Source organism: Pinus tabuliformis, chromosome X (genome assembly GCF_031772625.1).
Source record: "Pinus tabuliformis cultivar Carrire ecotype Pingquan chromosome X, CPIR1, whole genome shotgun sequence".
Classification (NCBI taxonomy): domain Eukaryota; kingdom Viridiplantae; phylum Streptophyta; class Pinopsida; order Pinales; family Pinaceae; genus Pinus; species Pinus tabuliformis.
Genome location: NC_142308.1, coordinates 1,141,186,278 through 1,141,206,235, shown reverse-complemented (window position 1 = coordinate 1,141,206,235; position 19,958 = coordinate 1,141,186,278). Strand labels below are relative to the sequence as shown.

Below are 19,958 nucleotides of genomic sequence, written 5' to 3'. Positions count from 1 at the left end.
TGCATGGATAAGTGTTAACTTGCAGCCTACCAGAGTAGGAAATGGATGCATACTCGAAATATACCTAGAGGATTCACTACATCAACCCTTAAAATGAAAATGCAAAAAAATGATGGCAACCAAGAGTTTCAAAGAGAATCATTGAGGTAATTTTCAATCATTATGTATTCCAATAGTTCAGGGTGCTTGCCATGTGTTTGTAGGAATGATTGAATGAAAATAATGCTTGATGAATCTCAAGTCCCTCAATTCACTTATAGTGGATGAAATAATTTCAAAAAGCATTTAGACAATACATAAGTAATTATAATTTAATTCTATGTTGTTTGTTTTGCATAGTTGTAGATTCAAGCTTGCATTCCATCTGTTGGAAAGAATTTGTAAATGAAATTCCTGGAGTCAACATATTTGCTACTTTTTAAAAAATGCATCTATGTGTGGTTTCGTAATGATTTAGGAAAACATCAGGGAGTATCCGTGCCAGTTGGACCTGTAACCCCCGGTTTGATTCCCAAAAAACACTTTTCAGAATCCATATCGTAAATATGGGCGATTTTGCAAATTGTTGCTATCAATTATGTGCGCTTGTTGTTGAGTTTTCAATGAAAGACTAAGATTATTTATTCCCTGTTTTAAGATGCCAACATTTGAAGTTCAATTGATGAATTTTATGAGATAAATAGGTTGAAGAATAATCTCAAATTCATTGCTACCAAGTGTTTGACAAAATGCCTCAATCATTTTTGATTGCATGCTTGCAAAGTGTTTGTAAAAAGGCCTCAATGGTTGTAGATTGCATGCTTGAAAAGTGTTTTTCAAAAGATAAGAATGTCATAGGGACAAAATGGATTTTCAAAAATAAGCTGAATGAAAATGGAGATGTGGTTAGAAACAAGGCAAGACTTGTTTGTAAAGGATATGCGCAACAAGAAGGCATAGATTTTGAAGAAACTTTTGCACCAGTTGCCAGACTTGAGGCTATAAGAATGTTCCTTGCTCTCTCTAGCTTTCAGAAGTTCAAAGTATTTCAGATGGACTTAAAATCTGCCTTTCTGAATGGAGATTTGAATGAAGAAGTATATATTGAACAACCAGATGGGTTTATTCTTGGAAATGATCCAAAACGTGTATGCAGACTCAAAAAGGCTCTCTATGGCCTTAAACAGGCTCCAAGGGTGTGGTATTATCAGTTGGATAAGTACCTCCATCAACAAGGTTTTATAAAAGGATCAATTGATAACAATCTATATATAAAAATTGACAATGATAAATTGCTAATACTTGTTGTGTATGTTGATGATATCATCTTTGGTAGCAATGAAGAAGACATGAGTCAAAATTTTTCCTTGGTGATGCAGAAAGAGTTTGAAATGTCCATGCTTGGTGAGCTCACATATTTTCTTGGTTTGCAAGTCCAATAAAACAAAGACGACATTTTTCTATCACAAACCAAGTATCTTAAGCAGATCTTGAAGAAATATGGGATGGAGGATTTGAAACCAGTATGTACCCCTATGGTGACAGGATGCATCCTCAAAGCAAATGATGAATCGGCAACAGTGCATCAACCAACCTATAGATCCATGATTGGTAGTCTGCTCTATCTAATAGGTACCCAACCAGACATTATGCATGCAGTGGGAATAGTTGGAAGGTTTCAGGCAAATCCAAAGGAAACTCATCTTCAGGCAGTTAAGAGAATTTTCAAGTATCTTCAAGGAACTCAAAACTATGGCTTATGGTATCTTAGAGGTACAAATCTCACACTTCATGCATACACTGATGCGGATTGGGCAGGAAGCGTGGATGACAGGAAAAGCACTAGTGGTGGTGCATTCTTCATGGGTCCTAGATTAGTATCTTGGTTCAGCAAGAAACAAAGCTCTATTGCATTATCTACAGCTGAAGCAGAATATGTAGCTGCTGCATCTTGCTGCACACAACTCCTTTGGATGATGCAAACATTGCAAGATCTTCAAATCACTTGTACTCCACCTATCTCCATTTTCTGTGATAATACAAGTGCAATCAATATTTCAAAGAATCCTGTCATGCATTCAAAGACTAAGCACATACCGATCAAGTATCATTTTCTCCGAGAACAAGTGCTTGAACAAAAGGTCAAATTGGAGTATGTTCCCTCTAAGGAACAAGTTGCTGATATTCTCACCAAACCACTGCCCAGGGAGACCTTTGAATACCTCAGACAAAAGCTGGGGGTAGTTGATGCATCATCTTGCTGTTGAATCTTATTTGTTGGTTGTACGCGAGTTTCATATGGGGTATACGTGTACATACACTGGTTTATGTGGGTACAATTGACTTGAAGAAAAGCAAGGATGAGAAGAGTTCGATATGGGTCTGTCAGAGACCATCTGGCACAGGTTCAAGGGGAGCATATATTCTTCTAATAATGCATTGTTGGCATTATCATAGAAGATCTTGGTTCAATTCTTCAGTTGTTTTGATTTCAAGAGGAGCAAGTGCAGAAGGAGAACATGGATACTGATCTAAATAATGATTGACAGATGCTGCTGATATTTTGTCTCTATATTTCTTTTGTCAAGGTCATGTAACGACCTATCTTGGTTGCCCCACTATGCCTGGGATGGATAATGTAATATGCTTATTATATCATGTATCCCCACTTGGTTGGGAGTCGTATGTATGAGTCTTTGGTGATAGGAAGGTCAGTTATGATGTATAAAGTCATATTTCTTTTGTAGAACATCTTCTTGCAGATCTTGCCTATATGTCAGGGGGAGCTTGGACAACACAACAGAGCAGAGATTTCAGCATGTACTCAGGGGGAGCATAACCCTTTGCCCTTGATGTCAAAGGGGGAGAAAAGACTTTGAGTGACTTTGGGTTGCCATCAAGTCCAAAGGGGGAGATTGTTGGCATTATGACACAGGTTTGGCACAGGTTTGGCTTGATGACATAAGTGTTGTCCTTGATGGCAACTAACTCAAATGGTAGATCATAGTTTAGGCTCTCAGAATGGAAGAAAATGAGATACCCGCAAGTTCCCTTTCACAAAGCTGCGGACATATGCAGGTGCACTGAACAAAAGGTGCATACATATACGCAGGTGTACCGAAAAAAAAGTGCGTACGTAAAATTCACGCACTTTCATGCAGAGAAAAGCGCACACACGTGGGAAATCTTATGGTTGGTCCATGGTATTTAGTCCAACATTTTTGAACCTATGGTTTTGGTCCGTGGTTTTGCATCTAAAGTATTTCACCCAGGTATTGGGTCCCTAGTATTGGATCTCTATGGTTTTGGACCATGGTTTGAGTAAGGCCTAGACTATAAAAAGGAAAGGAGATCATTTGGCTTGGGTGACTAATGTGTTGAATATCTTGAGAAGAGTAAGATCTGAAATACTGGTGATCAGTTGGTGAGTTATAGGTGGACCTGAATCAAGGAGAAACCTGAGCATTACAAGAAGGATCTACTGATGGGTCGAGATCTCTTTGGCGCATGATCAGATCTGTAAATCTGATAATCTGGGTATAATTGAAGTCTGATAAATTATCTATACCCGCAGGTCTGACACAGCGCAGGCTTGACACAGTGCAGGCGCGGATATACGCAAGTTTGACATAGCGCAGGCACGGATACCTGCAGGCTCGACACAGCGCAAGTGTGGATATACACGGGTTTGACACAGCGCAGGCGAGGATACCCGCATGCTCAACACAGTAGAGGCGCCGATACCCATAGGTTAAGGAAGTGAATACTGCGTACGTACGCAGGTTTCTATTGGTGAAGTTGCAGACTTTTTCTTGAAATATGTTTTAGATGCTTTTGTCTATTACTGCAGCATTCAGGGTTCTGAATTGGTGTCTGGTTACTGGTACTGTGTTCTGAGAAGTTATTGATTCAGTATTTGTACAAGGAATTTGGTTGATTGCAGATCTATTTGATGTTTGATTGATATTCATGGATCCAGTCTGAAAATTTATGAAACATGGTCCCTGGAAGAAAAGAGAAGTCTTCTGTAGGTCAGCACCTATGTACTAGTACCTCAGCTAGTACAAGAGCTAAGGGGGTTGTAGCTCCCTTCCAGGAGAGTCTGGAGAATGAGAGAAGGTTGTAGCCTTCTACAGGTTGAAGCCTGCGTGCTGGTATAAGACTGCACCAGTACAGAATCATTGTAAAAAGAAGTTTCTAATTGAAAGAAGATAGAGACATATTGCAGCAGGTGGTTTTCACCCACATTGGGTTTCCACCTTATATCTTGTGTTATTTTGTGTGACTGTCTACTCTACTTTTCTGTTCCTGCTTACTATTATATGGTTCTGACACACAGATTAATGATCAACATCTGAAGAATAAATTAAATTATAATTCTGGAAGGTATTTGCAAGTTTCATTAGTCAGATCTGCAAATCCTTGTATAAATTGAAAAAGAATTTGATAATACTGATTCACCCCCCCCTCTGTATTGTTTTCAATAATAGGCTATCTGTTTACTATAGATGGAACAATTGTTAGTTGGGTTTCAAAACTGCAAAGTGTTGTTGCACTCTCAACGACAGAAGCAGAGTATGTTGCTACTACAGATGCTAGTAAAGAAATGATTTGGTTACAAAGGTTTCTAGATGAATTGGGTAAGAAGCAGGAGTTGGGCAGGTTACATAGTGACAAACACAGAGTGGGATATTCTCTACAGAAAGGAACTTGGAACAATATGGCTGTGCTTAGCGGCGTCGGTAGCCTTTAATATTTCAAAGGAAACGACAATAGAGGGTTTAATGTCAGCATTGGAAAAAATATATGAAAAACCCTCAACCTCAAATAAGATATTTCTTATGAAGTGTTTATTTACTATGAAGATGTCAGAAGGGGGATCTATCGCTGATCATTTAAATGAATTTAATACAGTTACCAATTAGTTAAGTTAAGTAGGGGTAACTTTTCATGATGAAGTTAGGGCTCTGTTATTTCTATGCTCATTGCCAGAAAGTTGGAGTTGTTTAGTTATGGCTATTAGTAACTCTGTCTCTGGATCTAGTACTTTAAAGTTTGATGATGTCGTTGATGCAATCTTTAGCGAGGAAATCCAACAGAAAAGCTCCAGTGAGACATCAGGTAATGCTTTCACTGCAAAGACTAGGGGAAGAAAAATGGAAAGAGAAAAGAGCCCAGGATATCAGAGTAATTGAAGGAAAGGCAGATCCAAGTCTAGATTGGGGATAGTGTGCTGGAAATGTGGGAAGAAATGACACCTGAATAAAGACTACAAGTTTCGAAAGGGAAACGAAGGAGATGCGCAACAAGAAAACAATCATGAAGCGAATGTGACAGGTGATGTGTTGCAAGATGCTTTGATTCTTTCATTAAAAAATATTATTGATGCCTGGGTGGTAGATTCTGGGGCGTCATTCCATGCCACACTTGATAGGAAACATTTTCATGATTATGTTCAAGGATATTTTGGACAGGTTTGATTGGGTGATGATAAACCATGTAAAACCATTAGAATGGGTACAATTTTTATAAAACAACAGAATGGAAATCAATGGCTGTTGAAGGAGGTAAGGCATGTTCCAAATCTAAATAAAAATCTAATTTCAGCAGGGTCAGAAGGGAGGAAAGATGACCTGAGAGAGAAATAAATTTGAGTGGTTGAGGATTGTTCAGCTGGCTCTAGAACTGCACGCCCACCTGCTTTCTCTTCAAGAGGCTCGGGAAGGTATTGAACTGCCCGAACTTGTCAAGGATGCCAGACACATTTAGGAACATTGGCATGGGAGCCGAAGCCACAAGTGTTGAGGTAGGCACGATGGCAAGAGATACGAGAGCGAAGGTGATCGTGAAGATCATGATGCAGATGGGGACCATTTTCTCTATATTGAGACTCAAGGATTGGGACCATCAGTGTACACGAATCAAGCAGCTGGTGATGGGAGGACTACCATATATGTTTTGTCTTGGGAAAATGCAAGGGTATGAAAGTGTTGGAGAGGCTTCATGGTTTGTTGTGGTAGTGGAGGAGAATGATGGTGCACCAAGCCTATACATTGGCCCCATCATTCTTTGGTAGTTTTGAGGGCCTCGAGGCTGTGAGCTACATGTCTGCTTACCTTTGTTCATCGTTATAGTGGATGGAACAACTAATTAAAGGAATGGAAATGAGTAGCAAGAAAAATGTGTCATGAGAGATTCAGTGGATGAGGAGAATATGTGCACATGGATCAATTAATTGATGAACCATGTATGTGAAAAGAACACCTAGATAACTGGTGGTTACACTGGTGACCCATGTAATCGGTAGATGGGTTCTTTTTATATGGACATTGATGTCATATGTACAAAGATAACAACAAGGGTAATATATATATATATATATATATATATATATATATATATATATATATATATATATATAATGGAGTCAAATTTTATTGCATGTAAATGGGCATACTACTGTAAGACCTAGTATGGCATGCATACCCCTTGGTAATCACTGGTAAAGTCTGGGTTAGGCCTAGGTGATAGGGGGATGTCGGGTTAACTGATACCCCAGGTATTAAACTTTGAGGGGGGTAAGGGCTAGAGTGAGAGGGATTGTCTCACTTAGTAGGTTTTGGCTAGATTTAGTCAAGGAACCCCAAGTCAAGTTTAAGGGGGGAATTGTTAGGTAAAATTAACTCGGGGTTTGAGTCAAGGTTGTCCTAGTTAAATAGTACTAGTTTTGGGCACATGGTATAGTGTACCCATGGTATTATGGTCTGTGGTATTGCATGAAATGGAGCCTATAAAAGGCTGGGAATACTTCATTGTAATGTAGGCCTGGAGGTGAGTGGTGAAGGCTCACTTGGCCGTCTTGGACAAGTTTTTGGCCAAGGATAATGAGATCTCATTGGGTTGGGTTTTTCCCCAGATTTGGGGTTTTCCCGGATAAACTTGTGTGTTTATGATTGTTGTTGGTTATTGTTCCTCTCTGTAAATCTCAGTAATAAATTTATGTTCTCCGCTAAATCTTAACACTATGATGGAAAAACAAAAGAGTTCTATGAACTCAAGATGGGACAAATGATAGATGATGAGCATGTCACTAAGTTCTTGTAACTATTGAGGTATGTGCCATATCTTAGGGATGAGAAATCTAAGATTCAAAGATTTATGAGTGGGCTACCTATGAAATTCAGAGACAAAATTGAATTGTTGGAACCATAGACTCTGAAGGATGCCTTTAAGAAGCTAAAGCATTTCTATGAGCAATAAAAATACTTACCGTAACTTAAGGTTGCCTATAAGGCAAGGAACAACACTGGAAATAAGAAGAAATGGCCTAAGAAAAGTTTAGAAAAGAGGGAAGGTAAGCATCCATTCCCTACAAATAACATTACTGCTAAGGGAAATGTGTAAGAACCAACATCAGGTTAACACAAGCTTGAAGGCATAAAGAAATTAAATTGTTGGACATGTTGTGAAAACAATAGGAAAATGGACTTTCCACACCAAAAAAATGATAGACCAAAGGTTTAGAACACCCATGAGGCTTGTATAGTGGGTGATGCAGCTCAAAGTTTGCCCATAATATATGTAGTTGTAGACAATCGCCAAATAGACCACCAGGCATCCATCATTGATATGGAAGGTAAGTTGTGTAATCAAATTGTATCTATTCTAATTGATCCAGGTTCTAACTACAACTATGTTAGCCCAAAATTGTTGAAAAATGCAATTTGGTCAAGGAATTGAATGAAGAACCATGCTTGGTTCAATTGGAAACCAGAAAAAAAAATATTGATTATTGGGTGCGATTATGTGCATTTGAGCTCAATGGAATGCCCAGAACAACACATTTGAATTTATTTCCATTGGGTTCATAAACCATGCTATTGGGCATGGATTGGAGGTACTTGCACATGACCAAAGTTAACTATTTTGGAAAGGAAATTGAATTCTTAGATGAGCAAGGGAAAAAAAGGGTTTTGCAAGGAAAGAGAAAGCCTACTTTAGTAAGGCTAATCATGGCTATGCAAGCCAAGCACAATATCATAAAATGATGCATGTTATTTGCAGTGCCAATATTTTGTGATGTGAATGTTCGAAGTGATGTTGAGAATGAAGAAAGTGAACTGCTAAAAAGGTACATGGTTCTACAAAAATATGCATATGTATTTCCAGTGGAGGTTATTGAATTACCTCCTCATAGAGAGGTATATTTCTTTATTGAATTGGTTCCTGTAGTAGCACCAACATCCAAGGCACCATACATGTTGAGAACCCCTGATTTAGTTGAGCTAAAAATACAACTAAAGGAGATGTTGCACAAGGGCTGCACAAGGCCGAGTGTGTCAACATGGGGAGCTCCAGTACTATTTGTAAGGAAGAAGGATGGTACCCTTAGTTTATGCATTGATTACAAGCAATTAGACAATTTGACCATAAAGAACAGGTACCCATTGCCAAGGATTGATGATCTCTTTGATCAATTAAGGGGAGAAACAATCTTCTCCAAGATTGACTTGAGTCCAGGATATCATCAAGTAAGGATCAAGGAGGAGGACATTCATAGAACTAGTTTCTAGACAAGGTATGGATACTATGAGTTTCTAGTGTTACCCTTTGTGCTTACCAATGCTCCTGCCACATTCATGTGCTTAATGAATAATGTGTTGCAGCCTTATTTGGATGAGTTTGTTATTGTATTTATCGATGACATATTAGTGTATTCATAGACTGAGAAATAGCATGAAAATAATTTTGGTTGCAGTACTACAGTTACTGAGGGAGCACAAGCTCTATCAAAATCTCAACAAGTGTGATTTCTTCCAATCACGAATACACTATTTGGGGCATATTGTCTCCAAGGATGGGATATTAGTTGATCCAGAGAATATCAAAGATATGGTGGAGTGGCCAACACCAAAAAATGTGAAAGAGATTAGATCAATCATGAGATTAACAAGTTATTATAGGATATTTATTAGAAATATCTCCAAGATAGGCCATCCTATCACAACCTTGCACAGAAAAGGAAATAAAATTGAGTGGATAGCTCAAAGTGCAGCAAGCTTTGAGAAATTGAAACAATTGCTCACAAATGCACCAATGTTGAGGATCATAGATCCTGGCAAGGATTTTGTGGTGTGCACAGATGCCTACAAGGAAGGGCTCAGTGGAGTCTTGATGCAGGAAAGACAGGTAGTATGTTATGAGTCAAGAAAACTAAATGAGCATGAGGTAAATTATGTGACTCATGATCTAGAGTTAGATGCCATCATTCATGTATTAAAGATGAGGAGGCATTACCTCATTGGCAAGAAATTTACACTTATGAAAGACCATAGTGGGCTCAATTATTTGTTTGGGCAACCCAACTTGAATGCAAGACAAGGTAGATGGTTGACCACACTTAATGAGTTTGACTTTGAGATAAAGTACATCAAAGGAAAAGAGAACAAGGTTGCTGATGCACTTAGTAGGAGGATTCAAGTGAATCACTTGGAAGCCATAAGCTCTTACAAAATGGACCTGGTAGAAAGGGTCAAGAATTGAGGATAGCATGATGAAAAATATCAGCAAACGAGAGGAAATCTACTAAAATATGGTGGGGATGAGGAATATACCCTCACTGATGACAACCTAAATAGGTTCAAGAACAAAATTTGTGTGCCAAATAATGATAAGTTCCATGTTAAGCTATATTCAGGCCACCCAAGATACCAAAAGACTCTCACAACCATTAAAAAGTTATACTATTGGCCAAATTTTAAGAAAGAAGTAGTTGATTTTGTGGCTAAATGCATAGAATTGCAGCAAGTGAAGGATGAATGCAAGAATCCAACATAATTGTTGCAATCCAATCCCATTCTGAAATGGAAATGGGAGCTAGTTTCTATGGATTTCATCACATGTTTACTTGGAACCTCCAGGAAACATGGTGCAATTATGTTGGTAGTTGACATATTAAGCAAGGTAGATCATTTTGTAGTCAAGTCCACCAGCTTGGCTAGTGTGGTGGCACAAATATTCATAAAGGACATTGTGAGAGTGCATGGAATTCCCAAGAAAATTATTTCAAATAGAGATGCTAAGTTCAATTCAAAAGTTTGGAAGGAACTGTTTGTATGATTAGGGACAAAGTTGACTTTCAATACAATATATCATTCATAAACGGATGGGAAAAGAGAGAGGACAAATATGATCCTTGAGGACATGTTGAGGATGGATGTGATACATTAGCCCAAGAATTGGGTGGAGTATATTCCACTTGTATAGTTTGCATACAACAATGGATACCAAGAATCCATAAATATAGTCCATTTGAAGCACTGTATGGGAAGAGTTGCAATACTCCTATCAACTGGAGTGATCAAGTGAACAATTTCCTTATTGGGCATGACATGCTCAAGGAAATGGAGTAGGAAATTCATACCATCAAGCATAATCTAAAGGTGGCATAGGATAGGAGAAAGCTATGTATATCAACATAGGGTGCATAAAAAGTTTCAAGTAGGGTAACATGTTTACTTGAGAATCAAACCCAAGAAAATTTCTTTGAATATTGGGTCATGTGTCAAGTTGGTACCACGGTATTGTGGGCCTTTTGATATCGTTGAAAGGATTGGACCAATGGACTATAGGTCGAATTTACCTCTTTCAGTTAAAGTTCATTATTTTTCCATGTTTCTTTGCTTAAAAGGTATGTACAGGATTCTAATAATTTGATTCATTGGTTTGTGCTATGGGTGGAACCTATGTTGAAGAATCTAGAGCTGATGTAGTTAATGAGATTCTTCTTAGCTTGATAACTATTTGTGAGGTGTTTTAGCTTTTTCTTCTTAGAAAAATATTCACTTGTTATTATTAGTGTGTGTCTTCTTAGTTCATCAAATAGCTACCAAAAACAAAGAGACAAGAACACAAGATGTTTGGCTTTCTACCCAGTCCAAAACCTCTCCCTCTTGGAGAGGAAAACCCACAAAAGTTCTACTTATATAGATTCCAATTGACTAATACCAATATCATGACCCTTGACATGTTGTTCCCCTCCAAGACGAAGACATCAATCCTCTTCTTTGTCACTGTTGAGATCATCATCATCATAGTTGTATTATAACTTCTACTTCATCTAGATCACTGTTGCATCATGAATGTTCCTTAATCTAGACCATTTCTACACCCTGATTGCACCTTACCAAAAATCTTCATCACTAGTGCACTGAGATCATTTCTATACCATTGATATCCTCATTGAGACACCACTAAGACCATAATTGCATCTATGTCGAGATCATGAGAGTATGACTGCGTTGTATGCCAAGACAGTGAATGAAGAGATTGAGTCATTATCTCTGCAATACCCTTTCGAAAACAAAAATGCTCTTACCCATCCAAGAACCTAAATTATTGAGCTTGTTCAAAGTGACTATCCCACTGTACTTGACCAAGATTCTTGTACTCCTATACCCATTTGAAGTTCTGTGCCTCTGTCATCATCCAAATTTATAGAGAGATCCAAGTTTTTGTGATTCCTATGGTGACTTTAGCCTCCTATTTATAGTAGTTAGTCTCCCATATTTAGCTGACATGTCCATGTGAACTGATGTGTTTCTTTATTGAGCCGACATGATATTTATGTATACTTTTAGGCTAAATTGAATGTATTCTACCTCGCTTTTCTTGTAGGCTTCTTTGTGCTTATCTTGGAGGGTTGTTCTAGGCTTGTATACATTTTACATAGGCTCATGAAGAGCTCCTTATTCATGACTTTGACTCTTTGAACTTAAATATAAATCCTAAGGCTCTCAATGGGAGCCATCTATAAAATAAAACTCTTGCTCATGAAACCCATGCAACAAGGAATAATAAATTTATTTTCTTTCTTTACAAAAATCATAATTATAATGTCATGAAAACCGAACCTAGTTACATTTTCTTCAACACTCCCTCTTAACTAGGGAGGTATTCATGATGGTACTTGGTCATTCTCAATCTGAAGAATTTCTCATAAGAAGAATCAGATTGGTAGCCCATATGTATAGCATCATAGTAACCAACATTGTTTTCATAGTAAGGCATTGACTGACATCTCTATTAGAATATATACGCGACATTCACAAGACATATCATCGTATGTACGTTCTTACCTTGCACAACATCTATGTACAAATTTCAACATATTGCAAACTTTATCTCAATATAGATATGCGACCCTACAAGGATGGATCAATGTATGAAAACTTTCATTGCAAACACAATTTCATTCTCCACAACCTTTACTGTTAGAATTACAGACTTCTGAATACTTCATTTAGATCATAACATCATTATAACCACATAACTATCATTGTTAGTTACTTAGACATTTTCAACAAGTAAATCAAACAAGCATATATGTCAACATACTTCAGATCTTTCATAAATGAGTCTTATCCTTGCTCCCTAGTGCACGCTTGTTTTAGATTAGACTACACATGAATAACCCATTATATGCACACTTAACACCTTAATCTCCATCTCCTTATATATTTTTAGCCTTAGCTAATACCTTAGGTAAATCCATTGGTAATTTTGTTAGTATTCTTTGACAGGATCAAATAATTGTTGTTGCACCCATTACTAGGGCCAATACCATGGTAATGACCCCTAGTATCCAAAATACCATGGTTCAGATTCTGTACACAACTTTTCTTCATAATACCTACGTATGTACGTGACCTTGCTTCTCAGTACCTGCGTATACTTTCTCAAACTTTACCTTTTCCATCCATCTATCTCTGAAATGACATTCCTTTGTCCATATCACCTGTAACATTTGTACTAGTCTGCATAACCATCATGTTGACATATTTATCAAGTAGGTTTCCATCAAGGACAACACATTAGCCATAATACCAACCACCCACATACGTTTCTAAGGAAATCTCTTATAGTCAAGCATATACTGTAGCTAACTGCTTCCTCTCCTTCTTCCGACAACATTTTTTTCCCTCCTTCCAAAATTTCAGTAGTTCTTCCATCATATTCCTTTTCTAAAAACTTCACAATGGCTAGGTACCTATTGTAGCTACTACAACACCCTCCAAATTTTTGGCTTGCACTCAAATTTCAGAGCCTTCCTTGGTCCTTCCCTTGATTGTTGCAAACAATTAAGCTCATTTCACGAGATTTCTCCACGTTCTTTGAATCCTTTCACTTGGATTAATTTTTGTCTTTTGGCATGTTTGTTTGTTATGCCATGTTTGCGAACCTTTCTAGTGGTTTTGAAGGTTGGTTTTTGTGTATACGAGTTTTCCTAGCCATGTAAACATCTAGCGCGCTCATGCACAAAATTTCGAGCTTTTTCGCACAAGTGTCATCATGGTCATCCTAAAGTCTATCTCAAATGTCGCACTTGTCGCTTCTTGTCATGAGACAATCAAACAAAGGTTAATGTTTTGTTTGTTACTCCAGTGGTCTATGTTTTCGTGTTGTCGAAGTATGTTAAGTGTGTCATCACAAGTTCAAGTCCATCACAAATCTATCTTCCTCCCGCACTTAGCCATTTTTGGAAAATCTTCCCAACTTGGAAACTCAGCTTCACCGAGCCTCGACTGAGCTACGCACTGCGGTCTCAACCCTCATTGATGTGACCTTGCTTCCTAAAACTGCGTAGTGCGTAGTCATTGTCCTCTAGGGCAGTTGTACTGCGCAATTCCAGAGCCTAGTAGCCTTCCTTGACTCCCATAATTGCATAGTTGTTCCTCCCGGTCTGCCTTGAACTGCGAACTTCACACTTTCACTCCTCAAGCTTTTCCCTTGCCTGCTGGAACCCCGCAATGCGTAGAGAGCCCAACCTCCCTTGGCCTCTAGAACTACACAGATGTGTCCACCAGTGTCCTTCTTTTAGCCAGAGCTCACTAACCTCAAAAATTGCGCAGATTTTTCTTCCAAGCCTGTTTGCTACCCAACCCCAATTTCCTCTAAAAATTACGCATAATTTACCTCTTAGGGCCTCATCCCACATCAACCACTACTAGCTTGAACTATGAAACCTGACTCCCAGTGGCCACTCCGCAATTTCTTTCCCTAGTGGGGACTGTGTTGAAAAGTTGCTCAGTCAAGCCTGAGATGCGCTCTGTGTAGTCTCAGTGGTCAAGCTCTCTCCCTCTCACCTAGAACTGCACAATGCACAGTTGCTAGGCCCTCTCTCCTAGCCTGTCACTTGTCGCAGGCTCAGTTCATGGAAAATAATGCATCATCTTAGACTAGGGAGTTTTCAGATTGATGTCGTCCCGTCATGGGTGAATTGCAAGAACATGTACACTATCAAGTCATGGAATGATGATGAAGTAGGATAAGAAGGAGGGAAGCATGCCTAAAGACTCACTTGTAGCTGAACGAGTGAGTGGACCTACCATGAATAGGAAAAGGGACACAAAATTTCAACCACTCTCCAAGACCGAAGATCATTGAAGACCCCACATTACCAAGATATGCGGAGGAGAAGAGAAAGCACATCTAAGAACACATCTAGCACTCAACAACAACAACGAATTGACATTGCCACATCATCAAACCAGTCCATGTTAGCAATTCCATGTCAATTTGTGTCATGAGTTGTCATATGCCACATCACTATTGTGGGCCATGTATATTGTAAATCAAATGTATTGTAAAGTGGAAGTCCAATGGACACACATGAATATGAAGAGTCATGTAAGTTGAAAAGTCATAGGAAGTTGAACAGTCATGAGGGTAGTCAAAGAGTCACAAGGGGTAAGCATCACCCCTTGGTTATATATACCCCCTCATTGTATGAGAAGGGGACTTTTCACTAGGGATATTCCCGCAAGGCATTAGAGAGACCAACTAGTTCTTTAAGGAGCAAGGAGTGGATCCAATGTACAACTACTGGGGCTAGTGATGTACAATGTAAATATGTGTCTTGGAACTTTTGCATAATAACAAAAGCCTTTTAAGGCCAACACATTCTTCATGCATGACTTATGAATGTTTGTAAGACTATTTTGTGGACATTTATATTTCATGTTTTCTTTCACTGTACTAAGATAGTTGAATTATTTCGATTATTTTAGTGTTTATCTTGTTGAGAATGTGTTGTAGTGGTTGTTATTATTGTCCCATCCTTGTGGACTATTCCACAAGATACCAGACAAATATTTCCTTTCTTATTGGTTATAACAATCGTCACATCCATTGTGGACTATTCGGCTAGATGTTAGAAGGATCTTCCCTTGTTTGTTGATTTTAATGACTGTCACGTCCCCTGTGGACTATTTCGCAGGATGCTAGATAGGTCCTTTGGGTCTGTGTGTTTCTCTTCCTGGATGGTACTATTACCTCTCATTTAGAGGCTCACTTTTCTCTACCCCCTTTGTAGCAAGAGAACCTAGACACAATTGTGTTGCACACTCACCAAGCACACTCGCATTGATTTTCGAAGATACCATTGCATCACTCTCTTGTGTTGATAGCTAGAGCCAAGGAAAATATTTAAGGATTTAGCAATCGGGCCTTTATACCATATGGGAACCCTACACCAAACAGTGTGATGTCTAATTGGGACTTCATATCAGGGAGATCCCCTGAATGTTGGTGGGTCCAACAATGTCAACATTTTTGGTGCTAGAAGGAGGGTAGCTAGTACTTTATGGCTGATTATCCCACCGACCCCACTCATTCATCTTTTAGTGAAGGAAACAACGTTCACTCTGTCTCCCCTTCTCATAATTCAGAAGTTGGTAACTCTTCACCGCCTAGGCCTGAACGTGAAATCATGTATCATCAAGTTTGGGCCATTCGCCCCATCACCCGTCAGTTTGCAAAGTTTGTTGGATTGATTCCAAGAGTAATCACTCTTCCATATTCTCAAAATAAGAACAAAACCACCCCCATAGGAGTAGTGGTCTCATCTATTGAAGACGTGGTCCTCGACACTCTTGAAGAACTAGTAGATGTTGTTGAAAGGGAAGAAAAGCATCCACTCTTTCAAGGAGGAGAAGGAGGTAACTCCTTACTCTCAGGTTTGACTTCTCACGGGACAGACAGAGAGGAAGAAAATGAAGAGGAGGAGGAGGAACCATCAGATTCAGAAGAGGAAGAGGAGGAGGAGGAACCATCAAATTCAGAAAAGGAAGAGGAGGAAAATGAAGAGGAAGACATGGTAGAGAAAAATTTGGATTGGATGACTTAGGGCCCACTGGCACTTCCGGGTGTCTTGCACAAGATGCCGAGGCACGCAGAGAAGGTTTTGACAAAAAATGACCCTAAAAATATAGTGAAGGTTGAAGATCACTTGGACAAATTTTACCTACATCTGCAAATACTTGAGGTACGTTACAATGACGTTGAATGCATACTTTTTCCATGTACTTTGGATGGTATAACAACTATATAGTATCACAACCTTCCTCCAAATTCCATCTAGAATTGGAGGGGTTCAAAAGAATATTTCTTGAGAAATTTGTTGAAGATAAGACCCCCGCCATGTTATTAAAGGAGTTGGGTAGTCTTAAGATGGAGCAGAAGGAAAAAGTTAAATATTTCAATCAAAGGTTCAATCGCATCTTGAACAAGTTTTTAGATGACACAAAACCCCATGACTCCATCACCATATACTACTACACTTCTGCCTTGTTGAAAAGTATTACGCAATTTGTAAAGAGAACTATGAAACCGACATTAACAAAAAAATATGAAGAGGCTATTATCATTGAGAAGGACTTGTGTGCTATTGGATTCATCACAGATTATCAAAAGACTCCAAGGACACAAGCAAGAGGTCTCAGGCCTCTGTGAGCAAGGCTAAGGAAATGGAACCGAATGATCTTGAAAGCCTGACTCGTCTTGTGAATTCCCTGACCACTAAAATGGATGAAATAAAACAAAGGACAAGCAAGACTACCATGAGTAGTAGGGCCCCAAAGTTCATGCTTAGAAGGACTTCAACTTCTGGTAGCAGCAACAATCAACCAAAAAATCTGCGCAGAGTTCCAATGTGGTTCTGAACATTGAGAAGATTGTCACAGATTCGTATTGCACGTTTCATAATGAGCATCATTTGGAGAAGACATGCCCACAATGGAACCAACTCATGATCATAATGGCTGCCAATTTTGTTGACTCAGTCATGGTTGAGGAGCAAGCTAAGCCCGATGAAGAGAAGGAAGAAGCTGTTGCAACTGATGAAGCTCCAAGCACTAGGCATGTAGTGAACATGTATCATTGCATTCTCGTAGCCCAGAAAAGTACTTCCAATATGCAGACTTTGAGTGATGGTCTGACCCAAAAGCAAAGAAACCGATACAACTTAAGAAGCCAAGGGTCGACCACTTTGATTGAGGTGCTGAAATAGAAATTCAAAGAAAACTTGTTAAGAAAACTCAATCCTCTAGCAAACTCAACACTGAATATTCAGAGCAAGTTCGGGAAAGTAGTTTCAACGAAAAGTGTTTCTGAAAACAACAAAGACAGAATCATCCCTCTGGAAACCACAAATCCAGTTCCATCCCCAGACACCTCGACCAGTATTCCCACTGTAGATTATAACATTGTAGAGGATATGAAGAAATTTATTGCAAACACCTCCCTGTTTGAACTTACAAATATCATGAGCTAGCGGGACATCCTTTTGCAAGAACTTAGAAAACATTCTACCAGTAATGCTACCTCTTTAGACAAGGGACCTAGTAAGTCTCCTGATGCTCTCACATCTGTACTTAATGCACTCACGATGGAAGAAAACACACTTTGCCGACCTTTCTTGTTAACATTTGAAATATTCAACTTCAATGTACATAATTGCTTGGTTGATTTTGGTGCATCGGTGAATGTCATGCCACTATCTGTGGCCAAGAAGATCAATGCTAAATGGGACAAGACAGATGTGAAAACATTCAGCTAGACATAACTCACATCCAGGCAATTGGTGAAATTAGGGATGTCATCATTCGGTTATCATCTGATGGGCGAGTCCACCAATGTATCAATATAGTGATTGTGGACATTTTGGAAGCATATGGAGTGTTACTGAGTAGAGATTGGTCAAGCAAGCTTCAAGGGTACTTTTCTACAGATTGGTCACACTTATGGCTTCGGTAGAGGGGCAAGAACAGTCAGATCTGGGTAGAGTTAGAGAGATACATGAAGCACACAATGAATCCCTTGAATGGGCATAACGAGCTAATGGATTTCACATAACTTCTATTTGGAAATTATTTTCTGGAAACACAATTGGGGTGATATCTTGCAGATCCATCACTAGTTCCACAAGATACACAGTTGGATCTCCTTCCATGTCCAACTGGTGATAATGAACTTTGTATAGTTAGTAGTAGTAGTAGTAGTACTAGTGTAGTGAGCAATCCCTATACATATGATATGTGGAAAATGTACTTTGATGGATCCAAGACACAGGAGGGCTCTGGAGCTAGTTGTGTTTTAATAGACCCGCTGTAGAGAAAACACTTGATCTCTATTTTCTTGGAATTCAAGTGCACGAATAACACTACAGAGTATGAAGCACTCGTCTTGGGCTTACAGAAGGTCATTGACCTCAACGTTGCTGTTCTAAAAGTGGTAGGTGACTCCAAAATTGTGGTGCATCTGGTACGTAACACTATACACTGCGTGTCACCTCATCTTAAGAGCTATCAACAAGAGGTATGGCGACTCATCTCTCATTTCCAAGCTTTCAATATTATTTCAGTACCAAGAATGTGTAACGCAACTGCGAATGCCTTGGAAAATGTTGCTGCTAGGATGTTACCTTCAAGGGATGAATTTTCTATTGAAATTTTGTATAAACTGTTCGTCCCAAATAACATAACTAACTTACACATTTTTTATGATGACCAATAGATACTGTACTTTATGGTGAACGCTGACGTGTTCAAAGACACATCGATCGACGAGGATAAGCACGAACGCAATAAAGGAAACCTCATCCCTCAGGGTGTAGTATCAATTGAAAAGCTATATGATCTGCAGAGCTACTTCCGAGGACCGGTTAATGCCAAGACCCACAGTTCTACATTATTGCATGAGAAAATCAACTTGGGAACTGACAAAGATTTGAAATATGTTAATCTTGGTACTTGCAACACACCACAAGAGTGGCAAGAATTCTTCCACTTATTCAAGCAGTACCGTGATATCTTTGCGTGGAAATACGATGAACTCAAGACATATGACACGTGAATCATCCAACATGTGATACCAATCAAGGAATGGGCCAAGCCATTTCAGCAGAAACTAAGGAAAGTTCACCCAATGCTTGAGCCCCTCATACAGAAGGATTTGAGAAAACTGTTGGATGCTCAGATCATCTACAAGTTGCAACATTCAACGTGGGTATCAAACTTGGTCCCTATGAGAAAGAAGTTTGGGGAGATCCACCTGTGCGTAGATTTTCGCAATCTCAACCGTGCCTCGGACAAGGATAATTACCTTGCACCATCCATGGAGCAAATACTGCAACTAGTATCAGGGGCCAAAATGTTTTCTATTCTCGATGGATTCTCAGGATACAACTAGGTTCTGGTAGTAGAGCCTGACAGACTTAAAACTACGTTCCAGACAAAGTGGGGAACATTCGCATTTCAACGAATGTCATTTGGGCTAGTCAATGCCGGTGCAGATTCCAACGTGCGATGGAAATCGCCTTTAGCGGACTTATTGGATAGAGCATAGTGGTCTACCTTGATGATGCGACAATATTTTCCAAACAGAGGTTAGACCACCTGCGCCATCTAAAGAAGATTTTTGAGTGATGTCGTAAATACAGGATATCCTTGAATGCCAAGAAGAGTATCTTTGTAGTGTCCAAAGGTAACCTCATGGGACACACCATAGCTAAAAGTGGGATCAAGGTAGACCCAGATAGGGTCAGGACCATCACATAGATTTCCCACCCAGTGAACAAGAAATCCATGCACTCTTTCTTGGGGAAGATCAACTTCCTCTGAAAGTTCATATTTGACTATGAT

General features: G+C 39.1%; 1 pseudogene; it reads right to left on the bottom strand.

Annotated features, from left to right (window-relative positions):
- The window catches only part of LOC149143881 (magnesium-chelatase subunit ChlH, chloroplastic pseudogene), a 44,585-nt pseudogene extending 29,163 nt beyond the window's left edge, over window positions 1-15,422 (bottom strand).
- Window positions 15,423-19,958: the final 4,536 nt, after the last annotated feature.